The sequence below is a fragment of the Oryzias latipes genome, chromosome 13 (genome assembly GCF_053564925.1).
Source record: "Oryzias latipes strain Hd-rR chromosome 13, Olatipes_Hd-rR_3.1".
Taxonomy (NCBI): Eukaryota; Metazoa; Chordata; class Actinopteri; order Beloniformes; family Adrianichthyidae; genus Oryzias; species Oryzias latipes.
Window position 1 is genome coordinate 16098704 of NC_136249.1, and position 23872 is coordinate 16122575.

At 40.5% G+C, this 23872-nt stretch overlaps 2 long non-coding RNA genes and 1 other non-coding gene across 4 annotated transcripts in view; 1 reads left to right on the forward strand and 2 right to left on the reverse strand.

The window, feature by feature from the left end:
* On the forward strand, positions 1-21184 carry LOC144981452 (uncharacterized). Its single transcript, XR_013647101.1, has 2 exons — positions 1-90; positions 13311-21184. It is a non-coding gene; the product is annotated as an uncharacterized LOC144981452 (long non-coding RNA).
* LOC105355476 (uncharacterized) overlaps positions 13682-23872 on the reverse strand; it is a 24935-nt gene continuing 14744 nt past the window's right edge. For both annotated transcript variants that reach the window (XR_909873.4, XR_013647099.1), the window contains one exon: positions 13682-16372. This is a non-coding gene — a long non-coding RNA (uncharacterized LOC105355476). The remainder of the gene's footprint in view (positions 16373-23872) is intronic.
* On the reverse strand, positions 21164-21270 carry mir125c (microRNA mir-125c). Its single transcript, NR_107157.1, has one exon. It is a non-coding gene; the product is annotated as a microRNA mir-125c (primary transcript).

The window sequence follows — 23872 nt, forward strand, 5'->3', positions numbered from 1 at the left end:
GGATGGCTGTAGCTCACCTTTGATCCAGCTGTGAGTCAAACAGTGAGGATAAAATGTAAGAAAAAGAGCGACACGTCCTCATGAAAGCCTGTAAGTATGTGTCACATACATCTTCCTTTAAACCCATTCTTGGAGCTGCCAGTCATTCAGAAATCCCTTTTTTAGGACCCACACAGATGAAAATGGAATTTTTGGTCTTTTTAACACGTTCTTGTAGCATTTTTCTGAAGACGGAGGACACGTATTAAGCTTAAATTGCATTTCTGAGTATTTCTTTATTTAAATGGTTTTGAATCAGGAGCAGACGAAAAAATGCCATTTAAAAAAGATTATATTTGTGATGTAGAAAATACGCCGGGTGGGCCACAGGCTCCCTGATATGAGCTCTCAGCAACGGGAAAGGGGGTGGGATCGCTCCTCACCCACAGTCCCGCCCAGAACTCAGAGATAAAATTGTACCAAACTTCTGCTGCTCTGCAGAAACTATGTTCCAGAAAACGACACAGGTTTCTTTCATTTGAGATAAAAATGACATAATCATAATTAAAAGACCACTGGGAACTTTTTGACAAAAGATCAAAATATGATCAAAGTGGGAGTTTAAGGGTTTTTCGGAGAAAGACTCTTTATTCATAAAATATTTTGAAGCACACGGTTCTTCACCTAAACAAGCTGAAACCTAAAGAGCAGCCCTAACTGATGAGAGCTCATAATTCTGATCATGATGCAAAGTAAAGCACACAGAGCTTTTGACCACAAACTCCTCATAGAAACTTACTAGCATGACCTACAATGGGGAAAAGTGGACTTGTTTTGTAGTCACAGAGCGAGGCGAATTTCTCTCTACACTTGTGTGGTCTAGAGTCAAAGTAAAGCTAACAGTATAGGGTTGTTGTGACAGGTAAGATTACGGTGCACATTGCACATTCATCCAATTCTCTGTTTGTACTTGAACCTGAGAAATGTCAGGCCTAAAAGTTAAGTAAATCTCTTAACCCTTGTGCTATCTTAGATGACCCCACCCTTACATTGACGTGTCCTCCCTACCATGACAAAGGTGGATATAGGTGGAAAGATTTCATGTGATCCATGGACACCAGTGAAGATCACAAATCATTGAAGAAAAAAGGTTCAGAGCACTGTCTGGTGGGTCTAGATGACCCAACTCCCAATGTTAAAGTGCCTAGGATAGCACAAGGGTTAAATGAGCCTCAGGTACTTATTTTTCTGCACAGAAATTCAAACACAACGGAACACAAACCATTGTGCTGATGCAAAAGACCAGCTTAGTGGCCTTTTGGTAAAGTGTCCAACCTGAGACTGTAAGGTGGTGGTTTCAATGTGGTGAAGAAGGTGAAGTCTTCAAGGACTTAGGATCAACTGTCCAGAGCAATGGAGAGCAGGTTGGATCTGGTGTGCACTGTGACCAAAGATTTTTAATCAAGAGTGAAAGGAAAGGTGTAGAAGACTGTTGTAAGAGCAGGTATGTTGTTAGGTTAGAGACAATGAGAAAAAGACAGGAGGCAGAGCTGGAGGAAGCTGAGAGGAAGATATTGAGGTTATCTTTGAGATGAATGGAATGAATGCATCAGAGGAACAGCTCATGTTAGAGCAAGGAGGATGCATGAGGAGAAGGTTAGGTGGAGAATGATTTGCTGGAGGGGAGGAGCAAGATAGGAAAGAAAAATACTTTTCTGCAAAAGTTCTTAAAAGTTTAAAAAACAGTAAATCAAGATATTTGAAGCGCCACAATAAAGAATCACTTTATTGATTTCATCATTTCATTTATTGTCAGATGTGATTTGATCCTCTTTTTTATTATCTAAAATACTGTTTTAGTCTTGAGATGTGAACTTAACTGCGACTCTGCCTCCCCTTCAGAATCCAGACAGACTCGTTTCAGCTGATCCATGAAGGCTGTTCCTGGTCAGAGGTTGCTGCATTGCTCAGGTCTTCATCTTTTAAATGCTGCAAATAATTGACTGTAAACGAGAACTGGAGTGAGTGAGTGCTACTTCACCCATAGAAAATTGATTTCTTTCAGCTCCAACCAAATGTAGTCATTTCAGTTGCCATGTTTGCAATTCAGACACAGCCATGTTCAGAGCCAGTCCTCGTGAGTAAGCAGTGATTGGTCTGAGTCAGTCTGAGGGTCTATGGCAAACACTCTTATCTATCAGAATTGAGTTTGTTGGAAGATCATACCACTACCACTTGAAAGCAGGCCCCACTAAATCTGTCAATCAAATGCTTTGAAAGTTGGACATTGGGCCAACAGGCCCCACCTACTTTTATTTCGGCATCTGATTGCTTAATTTAGAATTTGCACTACAGACAAAAATATGAAAAAAAACGAGAATTATGAAGAACATGTTAAAAAAAGGTAGCAGATCAAAATGGGTTATTCTGACAAATAGAAAGACAGTGGCATAGCTGTTTATGACTCTGTAGAAGCCTATGGTACTTTAGCTTCTTGGAGCCAACAGGTACTTCCTGTTTGGAACCCCAGGAGGGAGGAGTCACTCAGTCAAGTTCTCATATACAGTTACTGAGCCTAACAGACCCACATGGACATCTACCAAACTTTCCAATCAGCCAGTCCAGACCTGCAGAAAGGGGATATCTTCCTTTGAAGCATGATAAATCTTTAGTGGGCTCGTGGTCATTTAATTGAATTTCCAGTTCAGAGAAAATGAAAATTAACAGCAAACCGTTCACCTTTTTGCCTGACTACAGCTCCAGAAAAATGTGAGTCAGGGACATGGTTCTGCAGTTTGAACTCATTACTTTTGGTGACTTTAATATGCTTGAGTTAGCAAAGATCCTGTGAAAGCCACATCAGCCTCCCTCTGTACTATAGAGCTTTAATGTCCCCCGCAGCCATAAGCAGCCAATGTATGGTGTTTTAGTTTCAGTTCCACAAAATCCTCCCCCCAGACAATGCTGCTCCACTTGGCTGACGTATTGTTCGGCCTGTGGGAACCAGCTTCCTATATGAAGGAGCAGCGAGCAAAGCCCTGCTCCTTCTCCCACTCCCCACACACATAAAGGCATTCTTTAAAGGGAAAGCAATGTGGGAGAAAGCTGCACACTCTTCACACTTCAGTGGTCCTCACCTCTGTGCTCCGTCTTCTTCTTACCCGCTTTTTTTCCTTCTTTCTCTGCAGCGTTCTTTTTCTCCTCCAGTGCAAACACTTTTTCCTCTCAGGGGTTTTTCTTTTGACAATAGACAAGGGGAAGGTTAAGATCAAAGGGGCCAGCTGCCACACAGACAGCATTCCCAGCCACAGTGGCTTTTAAACTCACGTGCACATAAAAAAAATGGATTCATTGTCATCATAAGTTAGAAGCATATCGTCCCATCATCCAGGAAATTTAAGGAAATCCTTAACTGTAGTTCTTTGAGTTGTGGAGCAAAGACCATAAGGTGAAAAACCACAGACATCGACACTTTGAAGCTTTGAAGTTCCAACCTTTGATTTCATCAAAGAATGTTGAACAGTCAAAGAAACATCACAGGAACTATGCAGAGTATATGAAGTATTATTAATAATTAATAAAATGTTATGATATGAAATATTGATAAAGAAATATTGGCTATCCAAATATATACATATAAAATATCAACATTTAAAAATGAAAAAAAAATGGGTTCCTGTTACAATATTTTCTTATTTATTGGATTCATTTGGATTTTCTGGATTGGAAAAAAAGGAAATTTAGCCTAATGATCTTGCTTTTTACAAATCTGTGCTATGTTTGATTTAGAAATTTGTATACGTTATGTTGAAACCAGGCCTAGGAAGTTATAATAATGTCCTTTTAAGTCAAAATAAAATAACCTGTGTTGTTTTTTTGGATATATCGTCTGCAGAGCGCCAGTGGTTCATTAGAAATTCACCTCTGAGTTGTGGGCGGGACTGTTGGCATGGAGTAAGCACGACCCCATTTCCCATCACTAATCTGTTTACATGCTCTCTCGCTAGTTCCCAGCTCCTCATAACCCCGTCCTAACATTACTGGTGCAAAAAAAATGGCGACAATATTGGAGCTATCCAGCCCAGCAGTTTTGAGCCAGATTCCAGCTCAGACAAGGAAAACAAAGACGTACACGGATCTGGTCGTCTACAAGTGTATCAGAATGGAGTGAAATAGGGAACTTGTGGCCTGCCCAGCATATTTTCCACATCACAAATTCAACCTTTGTAAAGATTAAACTTCTTTTCTGTTCCTTTCTTTGACTTATAATTTTATCTTTTTCTTAAAGCCTGGATGACATACATTCTCATTTCTAAGTCCCTGCACATGATAAAATAACCGTGTTGATCCTCTGTCTATTGTATTTTAAAACCAACAAAATCATGAACGGCAAAGCATCTTGTTCATGCTTACGTTTCTAAGCTAAACAACAGGTATTTATGCATTCAATGTGTCTCCAAAACAAATAAAATCAATGAAACAAAAATAAATTCATATATAATTTTAAAAATCGTAAAATGGCGTTTACAATCTCAATCTGCGTTTTTAAATTAAGATGAAATTAAACATGAGTCTAAATCTTCACTTTCATCTACACTAAAGCTCCATATGTCTCATAAAAGACACCATTAAAGGTTCTTGGAAAGCACAGATGACTCACAGTTATGTTACAGGGTTGCATATTCATTCCATAATCATGGCCATCAATCATGTCAACATCTGCTCTTTGTGGTGAGCATGAGTGTAAACACAAAAGAAGAAATTGCACTGCCGGCCTCAGCGCTTTTCTAGAAAGAGGTAAAGTCTGTCTATCTGAACTAAGACAGTATAGAAGAACATGATGCAGTAGTTATCATATTGAGATGCAGTGGAATAGTGGTGTGCTCTCATGGCTCCTATTGGTTCGTGGATCCTGTTTGCTGAAGCACAGAAAAAGCCACCTCAGCACCTCCACACCCTGACAAACAGAAACCCCGGAGGTATGGCGGGGCGGCTCGAGGAAGTGGCTCGGTAAAACATGGCTCCTGCAGTACAAATAGCCTGTACAGAGCATGTGTACTGACAGATTAAACTAACTTTGAAGTCTTGCACACATCAGTCGAAACCTCACTTCCCTTGCTCATGAAGCTAATAGGCTTAAATCTTCCAACAACCAAAGCTGCTCCTCCATCAGCAGACGGAGAAAAAAAAAGTTTTAATCCATGCTTTGATGGTACGAAATGTGCTGCTGGAAGGAACACTCAAAGCTCTTCCTAAAACTTACCAGTGACATGAATCCCATCAGGCAGTACTGGGCTCAGGGAACTGGAGAAGGAGCGTGTTGAAGCTTTTAGAGGTTAAGTTTGCAGGTGGCCTGAGTGGGCGTCTCAGAACAGGCATAATTCGTGCCATCTCTTGAGAAGACGTCGTGCAAACACACAAACGTAAACTCAACACGACCCTGCTTCCTGCATGTGAAGCTGTCTGCAGCTGAGCAAGATTAGGCCTTAAAGAGGGGCAGCTGGAGGGGTTGAATGAGTGGGGAGATGAAGGGAAGGATGCACAAAAGTATCCTGCAGGAAATCAGAAAAACTGAACAATAAGATACTCACTTGTTTCCCTGGGAGAAAATGAAAAGAGAGGAAAGGCAGAATCTGCTTTGTGGTTTCTATGGCAACAGCCATATGAGGGAATCTGACTTCAACAGGGGTCATGAAGATAGTAGGAGTGTAAGAAGCTGGGCAGATCTGCTGTGTTTGAGCAGTTCAGAGGTGATGAGGTGAAGCAAAGAGCCATGTAAGTGAGACCTTCTGCTTGATCTCACTGATGTCAACATCAGTTTAGCTTCACCATCATAACACCCCTGTAAGTGCAAAAGGAGAGCTAAAAGCACCCAGCTTCATCATCTGAATGCTTCTCCAGACCCAAAGAAGATATCGTGTGAGCCCACACAAACAGCTCTCAAACAGCAGGTGAAGTTTGGACTCTGGGAATCCATCTACCCCCAGTAGTAGCTTCTGAGTCCCATGGTCTCATTTCAATTCACCTGAGATCTGATTTTTGAGTTGAAAGAAAAACACAGAGAAGAGAAGTTTGTTTTTTCTACTGAACAAAGCGAGATCATGTCTGTTATTATTCATATATTAAGTCAGACAAAAACATAGCTGTTGAAGTTTTATCCGTGAAAAATCACAAGAAAGAGAGTTACGTTTCTGTCTATGATGGTTGCAGTAAGGCGCAAGCGTTTTCTGTCAGTAGTTTTTCGGTTTCTGTTCAATGGATTTTAATCTGAACATATACATATCGACATTTTATTGAGGGACGGAGATGTTATTTAATTTCCATAAATGGTAAATGGTGAATACTTATATAGTGCTTTTCTAATTTCTCAAGGATCCGTAAACACATAGCTGGACAAGGCGGGAACTGTATATGTGGTATTCAGATCAGAGATTTTTACTTCTGCTCCTGGTCACTGCTCCACCTGACTTTAAAATGCTTTTAAATATGTTAAGCCTTAGTCCCAAATGCCCTTATGGGTGGATACAGGCTGTTTGAGAGTGAAAAAGGGTCAAACCTGTACGGGGCACGCAGGTGGCCCACATAAAACATAAAGGTCTTACAAAAAAAAATGTTTATGCTCATTTTTTTACCCTGGAATGCTGCGGCCAACAGGTCATAGTGAACACTTAAGGCTGATTTCCGCTGGTCCATCTGCAGTGCGTTTCTTTGACAAAAAAATAAAACTTTAATTAATCGGTCAGAATGTTTACATCGCCTCCGTCATGTCTACGTTCCACGTCCGTACCTCAAGACTGCACTGCCAGCTTTACGCATAGGTTCTTTTTCCAGGCTGTTTATGCGTCAATATCACAGCAAAAAGCCGGGGAACCAAAAAAAGGTCCGGGTTATAAAATAAAAAACTTCTGTTGTGAGACGGACTCCTCACGGAATGCAACGGAGACCGCTGCTGACAGGCCAGTGTAAATTCAGGTTCAAACAAACACGTAATGCCCGTTAGTGCTGTTCATGTAATAAGTGTGCACTCCTTGTTTGCAGCTTGACTGTTGGTAAAAAGGAAATTAGACAGTCAGAGTGTAATTTGTTGACACTCTACGGACGTCCTTTGGGGACTTATGTATCACATGCACACTCGTGCGTGCAGCATTTGCGCATGCTCAGTAAGGGGCCAGTACTCACACCTTACAAACAACTACAGTGTGGCTTATGATGCCGTGCAAAAGCATCTCCAGCGTCACAAGTGCGTGTAACTTCCATTAGCCTTACGAATACTTCATGGTACACTTACCACATGCAAGACAATGGTATGTTCCATTTTCATGACGACCTTTGAGGCTGGCCATCCGAACCCCAAGGGAACTGCAAGACACACTTGCGCTACCCTTACGATGAAGCAGCTCCTCTCTACCTCCCCCTACAGGCCCGGACAACCTAAAAACCCTCAGTGTCCGTTAGGGTCAACGCCCCCGTACGAGTGCAAGTAATTAAGGTCTTTTTTTTTTCTGCAAGATGTTGCGGTTGCTAGTAACTCTAACGAGATTAAAAGGTTGTTAAGGAAGGCTGCATCTGTTAGGACCCAACAGCAGATAATTTTCCTAAGGTGCAAAAAAGTGCAGACTTTCAACACAAACACACTGATTAGAACAACCCAGTATCTTTGGTCAGAAGTTCACTTCTTAAAAATCTCTTTTGGAGCATCTGTGGTTCTATATATTTGGAGAGCTCATTCAGTTTCAAGATTATAGAAAATGGTGTCAAGGCCTGATCTTGGTATTTAAGTTTTGAATTGGCACTAGAAAACTGTCTTAAAGACAGAAACTTTTAAAGTTTAGAGTAAAACAGCCTGTTTGATCATGGATGGAGGCGTTTTCACCCTTCCCTTGCATGTGGGGATATTAAATGTAACACTGACAGTACGGTGTGTACTTTCTGTAGAGTGATATCTGAGAGAATCGAGGCGACGCTGTTGTGTGTTACAAGGTGGAAACGATTATTGTGCAGGAAGCAGTCATTCCAGTTTGAAATGGATACTTCTGCCGCTTGAGCTTGGAAAATATCGCCTCTCAACTTCCACAAGCTGTCGTCCGTGAATTCATAACTAGTGTTTGAATGTGAGTTTTCATAAAAAGTTCTTTTGTCTGCTGGTAGGAAAGACAAAACTGCACATAGAAAGTAAAAAGTAGGAAGAATTTGATCAAAATATCTCTTTCCTTCCTCGGGTAACTGACATGCAAAGACAAACCCCGTCAAGGTCAGCGGGTTTGTTCTGGCATGACCAGCAGCAGCGAATGGGCATCATTAGTTTCATTATTTCAGGAATGAGCTGGAATGAATGCTGAGTTTAGGATCCAGAGGAGCCTCTGCAACTCCTGAAGAGGAGGAGGGAAAGGAAAGAAAGCAGGAAAGAAAGAAAAAAAGAAAGAGAAGGAAGGGGGAAATGTATCTTCATGGGAAAGTAGGAACAAGTGTTTTCAAGATTACATCTGGAGAAACTGCTCTGGTACAAAGAATCTATGCTGTGGCAAAGTGCTCCACAAAGCAAGAATTCAACTTAAGAGTAAACGAAGTTTATCAATGGACGATTGACTGAAGTCACATGACTATGTGACACAGCGCGTCTGGGAATAACTGTCGTTGATACTAAAATAAGTCACGCTCTGTGACGTACCGTAATTCTTCAACTGTTTCCGTGATCACTGTGAATAATCTGATTCTACAAGAGAAATGAATGAATGAAAAACTGCTTCCCTCCACAACAGAATCAGCTGAATCTGCATTAATTACGTAAACAGTTGAAGAGTTATGCTAGTCAAAACAATGCAAAGAATGTAGCTAAAGGTTGAGTTTTAAAGGGTTACAGTAAGAGAAAGAGGTTACATCTGCTACGTAGTTCTTTCTCCTTGCATGCTACTCTCAGTACAAATTCCCTTTTTTCACTGAATCTCGTCTTTGCAACACACATCATCTTAGAATTTGTGAATAAGATGAATGGGGGACTGCCATTAACACCCCCTTCCCATCCACTCAACCACCCACCCATCCATCCATCCATCCATCCATCCATCCATCCATCCATCCATCCATCCATCCATCCATCCATCCATCCATCCATCCACCCATCCATCCATCCATCCATCCATCCATCCATCCATCCATCCATCCATCCATCCATCCATCCATCCATCCATCCATCCATCCATCCATCCATCTATCCACCCATCCATCCATCCATCCACCCATCCATCCATCCATCCATCCATCCATCCATCCATCCATCCATCCATCCATCCATCCATCCATCCATCCATCCACCCCTCCATCCATCCATCCAGCCATCCATCCAGCCATCCATCCATCTATCCATCCATCCATCCATCCATCCATCCATCCATCCATCCATCCATCCATCCATCCATCCATCCATCCATCCATCCATCCATCCATCCAGTCAAGATGGATCCAAGCAAGGTGGGGGCTTTGGGTCCCATTTATAATCTTAGATATGACTTAACTATGGACTCCACATTAACCCACAACCTTCCAATTTTAGGGCAGACAATAATCCACAGGCCACTGAGTTGGTCGAGATGAAACACTGAACTGCTCAGAGATCACCACACTTCCAGGTTGTGTGCTCAAGTGCTGCATGAAAACAAAAAGACAGAAGGTTAAACAGTCCCCAAAGATGATCACAAAGGTGACAACCTCCTGGAATGTGTTTAGTTATGAGGAAAATTCTTTTTGTGACACGGATGAAGAAATGAAGTGCGACTTCCTTATACGACCAAAAACTATTAGTAGTAAGGACAAACAGACTCAGTTGGACCTAAAAATATACTACCAGTTTTTTGGTTTGTTTGAATGCATCTAAATTATTGACACTTTTCCGAGCTTGCAAACATCTCACATGATGTGACCTTTGACAGACTGAAAACAAAAGTTTGAAATTGTTCTCAATCAGCCTCCAGGATGATATGACTATTTACAGGAATATTGTTTATCCTCCAATTTCTGTGAAGGATTTAAAAAACAAACAAATAAACATCACACAAAGAAAGATGTGCCCTCCCACCCCGCACAAGCACAATCAGTGTCATTCTGGAAAGCATGTGCAACAATTAGCCATTATCGGGTTATTTTACCGCATTGTCTTCTGTGGATCATAAAAAGTGCTGATGTTTGTTTTTGCCTCTTTATTTTTTTGCAGCATTTCATGTAATCAGTGTATACCTTGTGGTATCCTAGGCACTTTAACATTGGGAGTTGGGTCATTTAGACCCACTAGACAGTGCTCTGAACCTTTTTTCTTCAATGATTTCTGATCTTCACTGGTGTCCATGGATTACATGAAATCTTTCCACCTTTATACACTTCTGTCATGGTAGGGAGAACACATCAAAGTGAGGGTGGGGTCATCTAAGATAGCACAAGGGTTAAATCTTGGTTGTCCTTCGCTCTGCGCTCCCGCTTTTGAAACTTCCACAAAGCTCCAACTTTGACACAAAATCACAGGAAGAAAAGTCCAGCAGAACATGACGGATAACTTGACAGGCATGTGTTCTCATGAATGCAGTGATGTTTATGCTTCAGTTTGTAACTTTAAACCTGACTTCATCGTTTATTATATTTTTGGTTTTGGAGAGGTAAACACTTCTGCTGGAGAAAAATTCTGATTGCCACTAAAAAAATGATGACTCCATAGAGTGCATTAGTTTAGCAATGCCAATCCCAGTAAGCAGAGGAGTTTGCGTCCATGACGGGGAGTGGAAGCCAGCACAGACATGCATGAAAAACCTTCCTGTGATTCAGGTTAAACAAAGAGAACCCAGCCGACACGACGATTTTCTACTATAAGGACTTTCCTGCTTTTCACACAAAAATTTTTAATACTTTCATACTTTTTTTACTTACAAAATCTGTGATATTTAGCATCAAGTAAAAAGGGTTCAGCTGATGCATTAAAACCAAAAATTCTTGACAGAAATAATTATGTTGATGCTGAACATTTCTGTGTATTTCATTTGATTTTGTCTGCAAAACCTTTATTCTATTTAAAAAAACAAACTGTAAATTAATGGTTTAAAAAACAGCATTTTGACTTCTAGTTTAAGGAATTTCAAGCATTGTTTTACAGTATATTGTTTTGTCAAAAGCTTAAAAGCAGAAAATGATAATCTTTCTACATAGATGCTGTTTTTTTAGACTGAGGTCCTGCAGAAGTTCCAGCAGGAAGTTTAAGGTTAGGATATGGTGCTTAGTTTTTTCTATATTAGAGAAACATGTACGTAACAAAAAAAAGAACAAACCCCCCCAAAAGACATCTAGGATTAAACAGCCAGAAAGCAAATAAATAAACGAGTTGATCGTGAGCACAATTTTAAATTCTTTTCATACAGACATAAGATACAAATTATCTGTAGGTATTTTATATGTATTTTTTGTTTACAATAATTTCAGCAGCTACTGACTGCTTCCTCTCTTATTTTTAGAAATAAATGTGATAACAACATATTTAAATCCACTTTAGTAGTAAACAGTAAAATAACAAAAAAAACCTTTACTTAGAAAACATTTCAACAGTTGTTTAAAAACAATATTTCTGTTGGTAGGATGATCAATAATTGCTCCATGTAGTCAAAAACTATTTTTCACTGATTAATAAAATAATACAACATGTGATCAGAAAGTAAACAGTTATTTATTCAACATTCATTGCCAGGGACATGCCTTATATATCTCTATTAAATTACATAAAACAGTTTATGATTATTCATCTGTGTGTTAAAAAACAAACGTTTGTCTGGACTTTGTTGAGATGAAGCAAAATAAGATATTTGACCAATTTAAGGTAAAACTTACAAAGAAGCAGATTAGATGATTTTAAAAATAGATGATTTTAAAAAAGGGAGATTTCCTGCATAACACGTAAAGAACAAAAATATGACTTCCATGAACAAAGCATGAATTCAGTTCATTAATTAACCCTCAGTAGTCTCTGAACTCAATGGTGATTGTGAACTGTCACTGTAACCCTCGTGATATCTTTAACATTGGGAGTGGGGTCATCTAGACCCACTAAACAGTGAGCTGAACCTTTTTTCTTCAATGATTTGTGATCTTCACTGGTGTCCATGGACTACATGGAATGGGCGGCATCTTAGCTCAGGCGGTAGAGCAGGTCGTCCAACAACCGAAGGGTTGGCGAATCAATCCCTGCCCTCCCCAGCCAGCTGTTGCCCCCCTGGCGTGGCTAGCCTACAGCCCACCGCCCTCCCCCCCCCAGGGGATGGGCCAAAATGCGGAGAAGAATTTCCCCATTGTGGGATAAATAAAGTATAAATTATTATTATTATTATTATTATTATTATTATTAAATCCTCTCCACCTTTATCCACCTTTATCATGGTAGGGAGAACACGTCAATGTAAGGGTGGGGTCATCTAAGATAGCACAAGGGGTTAACATACGAATGATGTCGACCTACCATTACATTTCCTTCGACATTTATTGAGAAAATGCAAAAAAAAATTTAGTTTTGAAAATTTGGGTTTTAAAAAACATAACAAGAGTTATGACACATACTTGTGATTCTCCTTGAATATAATCTTGGAACATTGAAAACAGTTTTGTGGAGCTTCACGTTTTTTTTTTTTTTGACCTTGTCATTGCCTTTTTGGGGGGGATTTACACACCTGTATTATGTCTTTGTACTTTTTGATGTCTGTTGTAACAACTGAAAAACAGTTTGATGGCAATTTTTTGTGATTTTTGTGGTACAATCAGATCAATTATTCTACTCGGAATCTAGATTTTGTGCACTCTCTGGTTTATTGTAGAAATAATGTGTTAAATAATCAAAACATATATCTAAAAACGAAGCTAAAAATATAAATATGAATCAAAAATAACTATTTCAAAGTTTAATTATTAGTAAAAATTGCAAAGTTGTAAAAAATAATCTGAGTTTACATCTCAATGTTGTATGGCTCTTGTTGGTAATGTTAAAAATAGTGCATAAAAATGCAGAAAACACAAAGAAATATAGTGGATTTGTTTTTGGCGGACATCTTGTGTGTGCGTAAAAAGGTTTTGAATTTTGACATCTTTATTTGTTTCAAATATTCTTTTGATCAGGGAAACATGCTGACATTTTCTTCTATAAAAGTTGACATGGATTTGATAACTAATCATGTTGCAAGAAACTTTTGGGAAAAATAAAGGGGGAAAAAGGAAAATAGTTGAGCTCTAAAATAAGTCATGTTGCAAAAAAGACAACATGTTTAAAATTCAAAGGCCTGAATAATTTATTCAGGTTCTACATTAATTTGCAGAGAGGCTAAAGAAAAACGAGGCTGGGATGAACCTAAGGTCTAAACTGAAAGGCCTCTGCTTGGCGTCTGTGTTCTGCAGCCACCCGCTGAGCGATCACCCTGCGTTTCCCTGTTCGTCTCCCCGGCTCTGTCCTCACATGGCTTTTGGCCTACTTCTGTTTGCAGAGCTGCTGCCTGTGAGCAGATCTCAGCGTGGATTTGAGTGTGTGTAGGAGACAGACGAACGGGGACAGAACTGCGCTGGAGCAAACAAAGTCATTACAAAGCATAGCTTCACTTTCTACATTGAAGTTTCTGCTTATGTGTTTGTTTCAGTATTTACAATTCTTTCGTGGGTTCAATCATCTTTTTTGGTATTTTTTCTAAGTTACTTTGTATCACTTAAATGTAAACAGCCTTGTGTCAAAAATAATTGAGACTTCTCAACCTGTTCCAAGATAATATTATCAAGAACCATTTTTTCATGTTTATGAAGTTAAATATTTTTGTTGTGACATCATAAAAACCTGCATTTGATATTTTCATGGACTATAATTTTTATCTGAGCCTCTCCTGTGTTTTAAATTCTGGTTTGGGTTTTTTAACGGGATGATCTGCATAATTCACAGCTATACTTTATCTTCAGTTTAAAAATATTGTTAAATAGTTGTTGAATCATCTTGGGGCATTGTATTATAAAACATTTTTAAAAACATGAACATTTTGTTCCACTTCCATTTTATCCTTTGCATTGAACCAAAGTTAAGAGTTAAAAACACATATTGGTTGTTTGTGTAAGTTCGTGGTGAGCAATTAAAAAAATGATGATTACACATTTTTTAATTAACAAAACAATAAAAGCTCAAATGTGATTCAAACAGAAACATATATTAGTGAAAAAAATGAAAAACAATTTCAGTATCAGAGGATTCTGCTAGTGTCTCATATTAGAGTCAAAAAAGATGTTCAGCTCTTTTTAATTTATGTTTTCTCTTTATGTTCTCCTCTACTTTTTTTCTATGTTTGACGTTAATCAGTTTGGTAAACATCTGTTATTTTTTTAATTTTAAAAACTTTTAATTTTATTAATAATTGACTTTGAATTTCAAGCAGAACTTGCTGAGTTATGAAGCAAATAGTTTCTTTTATTTGTGGAAGAGGACAGCCCTGCAGTCATAAAAATACAAATTCATTAAAACCTTTTCCTGTTTATAATTATTTAAAAAAACATAATCAAACATAAGTAAAAAAAACATAATCTGCAGTAGACCTTACCTTAAATAGTCAGGATGACAGAAAACTGCATTTTACCTAATTTGTAATAAGAAACCGGTTCTCCACTTTTTCATGGAATAGAGCAAAATTACACTGAATATTCAGATCTCACAATTTCACTTTGAAATATATCTATAATTATAACAGTAAAACAATAATGCAAAAGTACGAACAATTTCTGCTCAGTTTAATTTTGTATTTTTGATATTCAACTTTGAAAAATAGCCTAAATCTGTAAGAGGAAAACCAGATGACTTTGGTTAAGTCCAGTGAATAAAAGTTTCTTCTTCTGTTGCAGAACATCACGTTTCTGTTGCTCAGGTGAGCTGAACCAGCAGAGAAAACAAAAAGAATATCCAAGTTTGCAATTAATTAGAAGTCTACCATTTATGAAGGAAAAATATAATATATTTTTCGACCGAAAATAGCGTGTAAGAAAATGTACAACACAGTCTTGTACCCAGTATTTTTTTTTTACACAATAAAATTCCTCCGCAACAAACTGGAAAACATTTTACTTTCATTTAAACAAAGTCTCATTGTTGACGTTCAGCGAAGGAATGTTAGTCTAAGACAGAGGAAGACATTTCAGCTGACACAGGAAGAATCTGACAAGAAACTTTAAAAATCTTTTCTTAATGCAGCTACACAAATGAAAAACTTAGCAAAATACTCAAATGTTGCTTTTAAAAGTTAAAACTCCACTTTGAGCAAGAACAAACAACAAACACGAAAGTAAGTAGATTTTGTTGGGGGATTCATGTCTGCTGCATCATGTTGCTTGATCTACAAGGATGTTTACAATAAAAGCTACCAAAACACAAATGTTACAATAAGTTTTTTTTCTTTTTTTAATACATAAATCTCATGAAAAGGCTGTGCTGAAAAACCGGTTTATTAAAGAAATAATTGATAAACATCTTGGGGTATAAAATGCATGGATTTTAGATGTAATTGTAGCTGTATGTTACTGCTTAAATCCATTTAAGCCTATAACATCAACGGACTGTTCCATCGTAACCCTTGTGCTATCCTAGGCACTTTACCGTTGGGAGTTGGGTCATCTAGACCCACTAGACAGTGCGCTGAACTTTTTTCTTCAATTATTTGTGATCTTCACTGAGTCCATGGATTACATGAAATCTTTCCACCTTTATCCACCTTTGTCATGGTAGGGAGAACACGTTAATGTAAGGGTGGGGTCATCTAAGATACCACAAGGGTTGATCAGACACCAGCTTTTATCAGGATGATATTCAGAAAAATGTTGACTAATTTGGGGTATAAATTCAGGTTATACCCCAATGTTAAAGTGCCTAGGATAGCACAAGGGATAAGGCAAACTGTGGCAATCAAAAAAAAAGTTTTAGGTAGTCAGCAATTATGGAAGAATAAAACTGGGGTGAAGCTGGGACAGCATGAAGCATGGACTGATCCAGATGCAGGATCAGCACTTCAAATGTATTGTTTATATCATGTTCTACCTTATAAAACTAAATATCTTCATGGATCACAGAATTATTTATTGACTCACTCCTGCATGCTGATAGACATATGCATCACTGGAAATAAAGATATCCTAAAAACAAACAAACACCAAACTCCTTTATGTTTATTAAAATCACTTTTAATCACAGAGAAATGAATAATGACCTAAGCAGACATGAGCGTCTAGGTGTTCATGTGAATTCTGCAGGTGACTCGATGGGCAGCCTGAAAAGCCTCGGCAGCTGAGACTTGCCGGCAGTGAAGTTCTCCTATCAGGTTCATGGAGAATTCCCCGACGAGTCAGGACCTGCTCTATTGGTCTGCAACAGAGAGGAAGACAAAGCTGTTTCAGCAGAAAGCCTTTGATCGTCTGTCAGAAGTCTTGAAGAGTCGCCACAAAGCTCAATTCTACATTTCTGCTTTCCCTTTCCTCTAACAAGTAACCATAAATGCGTTGTTTAAACATACCTGCAGTATTTCAGATGAAATATCAACCATATTTATTCCAGCAGGAAGATTGTTTGAGGTCTTAACCCATAAAAACATCTCATCTAAACTACTTGATAAAGCAGGCCGCTGTTTTGACGGTTCTGACTCGATTAAAGTCATCATACAAACGTTTTTTGTCACTCAGATCTTTATCCCTAAATAAGTCATCGCATTCGCTCCAGACTTTGTACGTAACAACAAAACTGCTCCAAAGACGCAGAAGAACATCTCAATCCTCAAAAGCTCGGTGGTTCAGTAATAGATCTGAGAGCAGAAAGGGTTGAGACTCATGAGGAATGACAGCATCAAAGCTCTGTTCTGATCTCTAAAGAGATTGTCTCACTTTTTATATTTGTAAAGGGGAAAAAAAACACAGTATGGAGGACATGTGGGGTGACTTCAGATGGAGCTTTGAAACGCTAAAAATACACCTTCACGCCAACAAGAAGTGATCCTTGAGAAGCTGCAGGAGAAAGTTAACACATCGCTTTGGTGTCAGACCAGCTTTTCTTGTGTTCGACTTGACTCAGCATTTCTCATTAAGCATGTAAATATCACATTTTAGTAAAAAGTAACCTTAATGTTTCTCAAAAACACAATACAATAAAATCATGAATACATTTTAGCAAAAAGTAAATTGATAGATTTTATTTCACTTTATTTTGAAACACCAAATAAAAACAGAAAATGATAAACTACTGATTGCAACCCAATCTTTCTATATTTTATGCTTACATTTTAACATATTATACACATAATCATTAGTCACATAAACAGATAAATATAAACACATAAAACACAAAAAAAGATGGAAAAGCATTCTGCTCTCAAAACAATGTCATGATTGTTTGTATATTGTCCGTTTTTTGTCTAACATTTTTATTCATTTTGATAATTCCCTCCATTTTTTTCCATAACCTCACCAAACACGTTAAGCACAGACCTGCCATCCTTGTCATTTTTCTCTCTTCTCTTTCCTAAAACAGTTTTTGTTCTGTGGAAAAAGTTTTTTCATCTCATCTTTGTCTTAAATTATTTGCATTGTAGTATTTTTTAAATCATATCTGTAACCTTTTGTCATTTTGATTTAAAGAATAACAAGCTGGTGTTTTCATAATGTCACACCCACTAGTGATTTTCTTTCTTATATCTTGTTTTTGTAATAGTGGCTGGTTTACTAGCAGGTTACACATAATATCAATCCTCTGAGCTCAAAGGAACACACACACAAAAAACACAATCCATTTTGCTTTATACAGTTTATTTGGAAAAATTATGCTTTAAAATTTCTAGTTTGGTCTAAAACCATAAAGAGGTCAATCTGCAACAAAAGAATAGGCCTGCTGTAGTTCACTCATTAACGCTCAGAGTGGAAACAATGAAAATTTTCCAAAAGACGCATTCCCAGAAGGCCTTGCTGAAGAAAAATAGTGGAGTGAGTTAAAGGGTAAAAATGACTGCATTGCAGAGAATAATGTGAATCATAATTCACTGCTTCATAACTGAAGCTTCCAGAGGCCGGACGCTCATATGTCTAATCTAATTAAACAAATGTGGATTTTTTGTCAATTCTTGAATATTTCAATGCAAATGAGTGCAAAGGGTAAACTGTTACCATTTGAGCTCAATGAGATGAGAACTCAGGTAAAGTCCCATGAGTAGTCCCACACCTGGATGATGATGGTTTAACCCTCCAATCCGACTCCCAAAATAACCTTTCAGAATAACCGTTCTTGCTCTGCTACTTTTTTTTTTTAAATCGTCTTCTTGATAATCCTCTTTTTTTAATGAAAATTTTTTCTGTACTTCAAATTATTCAAGTTAGGAAATGACCAATCAGATTAGGAAGGTGTAGCCTGCTGGCCCCATATCAAATGTTCAAAACGTTTGACAGATTTGGTGTAGTCCGCTTTTAATTGGTAGAGATTAGGACTTCCATCAAGCTCGCTCCTGATTGGCCAGAGTGGTTGCCATAGAAACTCTGTTTTGCAAAAAAATGATAAGCGAATTTCATTTGGTTTGAGCCATAATTACACCATGTTTTATGGATGAGGTCACACTCAGTCCAGTTCTCAGATACAGTCAAGAATTTCAACCCACAAGGACACTGAGACTGGTAGTTCTGTGCTCTTTCCTCCATTGTAGGACAAAGAATGTTCTTCTTTTATAAAGATACTGTCAGAAAGTTGCTGTGAACAACTTTAAATGATCCATCACATCTCCCAGTTTTGTTGTACATTTAAAAAGTTAAACTAAATGACTTTCTCTCAACTGAAAGACTTGCAACAAACATATGGAAGAAAATACCAACATGAGCTGCATGTCTGTGCGAAAAATCTTCATCTCATCACTCCTTAGCTGCAGCACGAATCTCACATCATGTCGACAGAGACAGCTGATACTGACTTCAAAAACCTCAGAGAGGAAGCCAACTTGAACCCAGACGTAATACCTCAGTACAGTCTCACATCTGTTCAGCTTCCTAGTATGAAAGCCTACAGAGCCACGGAATGCTCAAATATATGAAACAGGGCCACAGTCCTGAGGAAAAACTGAGAAAAAAAGAAAGGAGGGCTGAAAAAGGCTGCTATTTTCTGACATGCAGCAGAGCCCACGTTCTGTTTCTGACAAACGCAGCGTTCTGTGCTGCTCTGCGCAGGTTTGTGACTGCGGACACTGCTGGTGACGTTTGTATCGCTGCGATTATTGACGTCTGGATGCGGGCCACTTATTCCTCAGGTCCAAAGAAGCCTTGCATGGGCCTTTAACTCCTCGACACCATCCAACCTCACTGGAGGAGCGCCCAGGTCCATCCCACCGGGATACTTTGAAACCCCAGATGGCAGACAAAACAGCACGCAGCCGATGCCCAGACTGTGTGAGAAAAACAGTGAAAAACACAAAGTCTGCTCTAAAATGGAAATATCTGAAATTCAGCCAAACACTCTGCAGGTTTGATCGCAAATAGGAATGCAATAGGAGTGCGGGAATTGAAAAAATAACAGTTTTCGGCTTGTGTGGAGGGCACCGGTTTGGGTGGGGAGCACCCACGTGGAGCGGAGACGCCATCTTGTTTCTGGAGTCCTTCTGCTTCACAGACGCGTTACAAGATGCTGCAGGAGGAATGCTGCCACACGCTGACCAGCAGCACAGACTGACTGAAGCATCCACAGCTCCTCACTACTGCACAGTGATGCCGGAGCAAACCACTGCACACATATGCACACCTGAGGGGCATCAGAAAAGCCACAAAAGCAGGGACAGTTGGAAGAGATGCAGCTCTCCTGCAGGAAGCTCTAATGGAAACCTGGCACAGAAAAAAAATGTTATTCACCCTTTTTAAATCTGGGGACACGGTGTTCAGGCAGCCAGAGCAGTAGCTTAACAATGCAGAGTCAGCCTGCAGCCCCTCGCTGGAGGGACCCTTAAATCCTTAAATCTGTCCAGACTACCTTTTTTTTTAATAAAAGAACAGAATTGCAGAAAACTAACATTGTTTTGGTTTGAGTGCTTCAGTACAGAGGTGCGTCTCAATGAGACAGATCATGTCCGCAACACCCTGAAGCATGAAGGGAGGTTCGAAAGCAAGCTTTTCTGTGTGCAGAAAAAACGTATTTTGATCCAAATAGATTAAGGTTCTGCACCATAGTGCTGAAAATGTCTTTCCAAATTCAAATACTGCTTCAAATAACCAGGGAACAATAAAAATGCAACACATTTTCGTTTACAGAAATCACAGGAGGAACCAGAGCAGCGAAAAACAGACAGTAAAACGTTTCTTCCTTTTAAAGGCAGATATAAAGCGACTGATCTGTTGGATGGATAGATTTGAGAAGGTCAAATACAGAAGGAAAGGTTCACAGAGCAGCCAAAAGAACCCAACACCTTCTGTAAATCCAGTTCTAAAGGTAAAGTTCTGAATCCTCATTTCCATTAGCTTCTCTGGCTGTTCGTGCATCAGCCTGCAGTTGTTGGGAGTCAGATTCTCTTTGAGTCTGCACAAAAGAAAGTTTGAACTTAGCAGTGGGTTTTGCTGAGGTCAAGCACATGATGTACAGAGCTGTCATGGTAACGCTCTCGACATTAGCCTGTGCTGCTCTCAATGATGGCGCAGACAGGAGGAGCTTTCTCTGCTCATAGTCTGCAGACAGAATGAAAGTGTGAATTCTGAGCCAGAAACCTGCAGCAACACCTTTCAGCTTCAGTCAGACGAATGTGTGAGGGTTTGCATCGAGCTCGCTGCGGGAAGCTTCTGTCTGAGCTGGTTTGCTCACTAATTTTACTTAAAAAACAGTGAAAGCCGTTTGTGTTCTATTAGAGAAAATAAAATAGTTTTTGAAAGGACTGACGTGGACATCAGAGGTTGCAGAGGCAGGAAGGTGAATGCATCCTCACAAAACGGCAGGTCACGTGATTCCGTGTCATTTAATTTCCATCTTCAAGCATCACCGTTTTCTCCCGAAGGAACAGAAATGTACGAGAACATCACAGCGTGCGAGCCGAGTGTTCCAGCGTGAGACGTGAGGGTACAGTGAACGCCTCAGTTTAGTGTGCCATGCCCCCCCTCCACACACACACACCACACACTCTGATCGCCATTGTTGGAGGCAGGAATGTGCGGGAGATGGCCGTGCATCCCTCTCAGCTCCCGAGAGCCAAACCCGTGGACATGAAAGAACAACGTCACAAGTTAGGGTCTCAGGGACGAAGAGAGACACAATTTCAAACTGACGGCTCTCCAGAGGTAAGATCTTCTGCGAGAGAGTGCGCAGCACGACCTCCCACCTTTACGACACGGCTCAGAGCATGTGAGCATCTCCTGCGTGGAGAGGAAGCCCGTCAGCTCGCAGACATCACACTCGCTTTGCTGGCTGTTGTACCTGCTGGTTGCAGCCTCTGCCGGCACAGGCTCTGGACATACAACAAGTGCAAACCTCAGCCAGACACAACACTGACCAGCCTCCCCCTCCAACTCTCTGTCTCCCTAACCCCCTCCCCCATCAAAGCTGAACAATACAGCAGTTGAGAAATGCCTCCTGCCATCAGGTACTGCACCCACCGCTCCTGCAGGTTTCCTGCAGCAGCCCGGAAAATCTCCATTGGCCGATTATTCACGGTGCACAAAACAAAAGCCAAGCATGGACGCATCGATTTGTGCACCGTAGTCTGTAGCTGCAATCCGTCTGACACCATGACGTGCACGCCTGTCCACATCTGCCACACGGTGAAACAAAATCATTCAGAGCCACGGCTGCAGATAACAAAGCTCTGTAGCTCTTCCGAACTGCCATGGTGGTCTAAAGCTTTGGAGGCTAAAAGAAAAAGTGCTGGCTGATGTTGACTCACCCCCCCTTCAGATCCACGATGCCCCCGTTACTCGTCCACAGCTCTGTCTGCTCGAGGAGGGCAGAAAAAACAGTAAACAAGAGCCCGAATCGGAACTTTCAGCGAGAAAAGAAAAGATATTTCTGCAGAGAAACTGAGCAGACGCTCATCGCAAGAAACAACACAAAAGAGCTAGATGAGGATGGGTGGTGGAACTGAGCCGGAGTGAGCCATGTGCACACTCACTCTATCACTTCTGCTCCTGCCCTCCCTCCCCTTCAACAGACTCACTCCTGGATCCACCAGTCCACATCCTTCCTCTCACCTTGAAGCCAGACACTCAAACAAAGTCCTTCTTCCAGGTGAGACAGGACAGGCACGATGGAGGGACGATGGCAAAGCAGTGGGATAGACAAATGACAGTGAGCTCACTTAACCAGGGCTTTCCGCAGTGCCAATCAGCAAGGCATGCCAGCATGCAGGCTTACCAAAGAACAGAAGGAGGGGTTGCAATGCCACACATCTAATAACACACACCTGTGCTCAGATGCCGTGTACAAAAATGCACACTTTTAATAACTCCCTGAGTTTGTGCTCACTGTTCACCTGTACCTGAGGCCAGGCGGGTAAGAAAATAACAAGAATCCACACACACAGCCTTGGTCTCACATTAACACAAACACACAAAAATGCACAATGCTCTAACAAAGTTAAACGACTGATCTCTCCTTGGGTTACTCGGCTCTCTGCTTCTCGCCTTTTTCCCTCACATTGTTTTCTCTGTGAGTCACATGAAAAGGTGTGAAGGAGGAAACGGGGTAAGGGGAGAATTTCAGAATATCACTCTCCCCCCTCGCATCACCTTTACCTTTCTGAGAAAACCTTCCTTTTTAAGAGGGAAGACATCTGCATGAAGGTGAAAGATCATCATTTAATTTGGCCCACAGCTGTGATCACTTACAGCCAGAGGCCCTGCTGTCCTCTCTGTATCAGACTAGACAGGGGAAGGGGGGGGGGGGGGGGGGGGGGGCTGGGGGGGAGGCGGGGGGGGGAGCAAGAAAGTAGTCCTTTCGCTGTCGTCTGTAGTCCGCCCAGAAATAAATCCATTCTTTTCTTCTCCATGCATGCAAGAAATAAGAGAAAAAAAGACCAAAAATCCGGAGTTGCGGGACTTTGTGTGCATCTCTGTCCTCTCATTGAGCCTCAGCTGGGTCCAGACACCCACAGCGTCCCCTCAGAAACAGGAGAGGCCTGCAGAGAGCAGGGGAGAGGCAGAGCAGGGGCCATAGAAACACTGCTACATGATGTGCTTTGGCTTATAGAGGCTACATTTAATCTCCACTGGCTCCCCCAGGCTTTGGTATGGAGAGAGAAGGAGGGCGGGGGTGGGAGGAGGGAGGGAAAGAGGCGAGATGATGGGGGAGGGACAGAAAGACGGAGGGAAGAGAAGGAGAGCTACGACGAGCAACCGGCGAGCTCAAATAAGCGACGTGGGCTAAAAGGGATAGAAAGACAGGAAAAGAAAAAAAAAGCCACACTCCCTCTCACTTTTCACCCCACCCCCCCACCCCCCAACATCATTCCCTCCCTCCGGCTGATTGATCGACTGACTATGTCTGCAAACCGGCTAATCTCCAATCCTCTTTGACTGCTGCCTGGCAGACAGCACATTCTGGAAGTTTTTCTCTCCGTGCAGCTGCGACGTCGGCAGAACTCGGTACATCTGGAAGGAAAACGTGTAGTGCATCCAAAACGAAAACCACTCGAGGAACACTGATGCCACCAATCGAGACATTTCCTCACTAACACACACCATGAAACTGCAATGGCTTTCATCCATCAGTTGCTTATGTCCAGAAAGAGCTGCTTCTCTGGCTTGTAAAGACAAGGGCTTGTGCTGCATCACTCTTTTTCGGTCAAAGGTCACGGGTCATTGGAGTCATTTCCAACTTCAAGTGCAGAGGGGTTTTCACAGCCACGCCCCTTAACGCTTTAGCAATGACCCT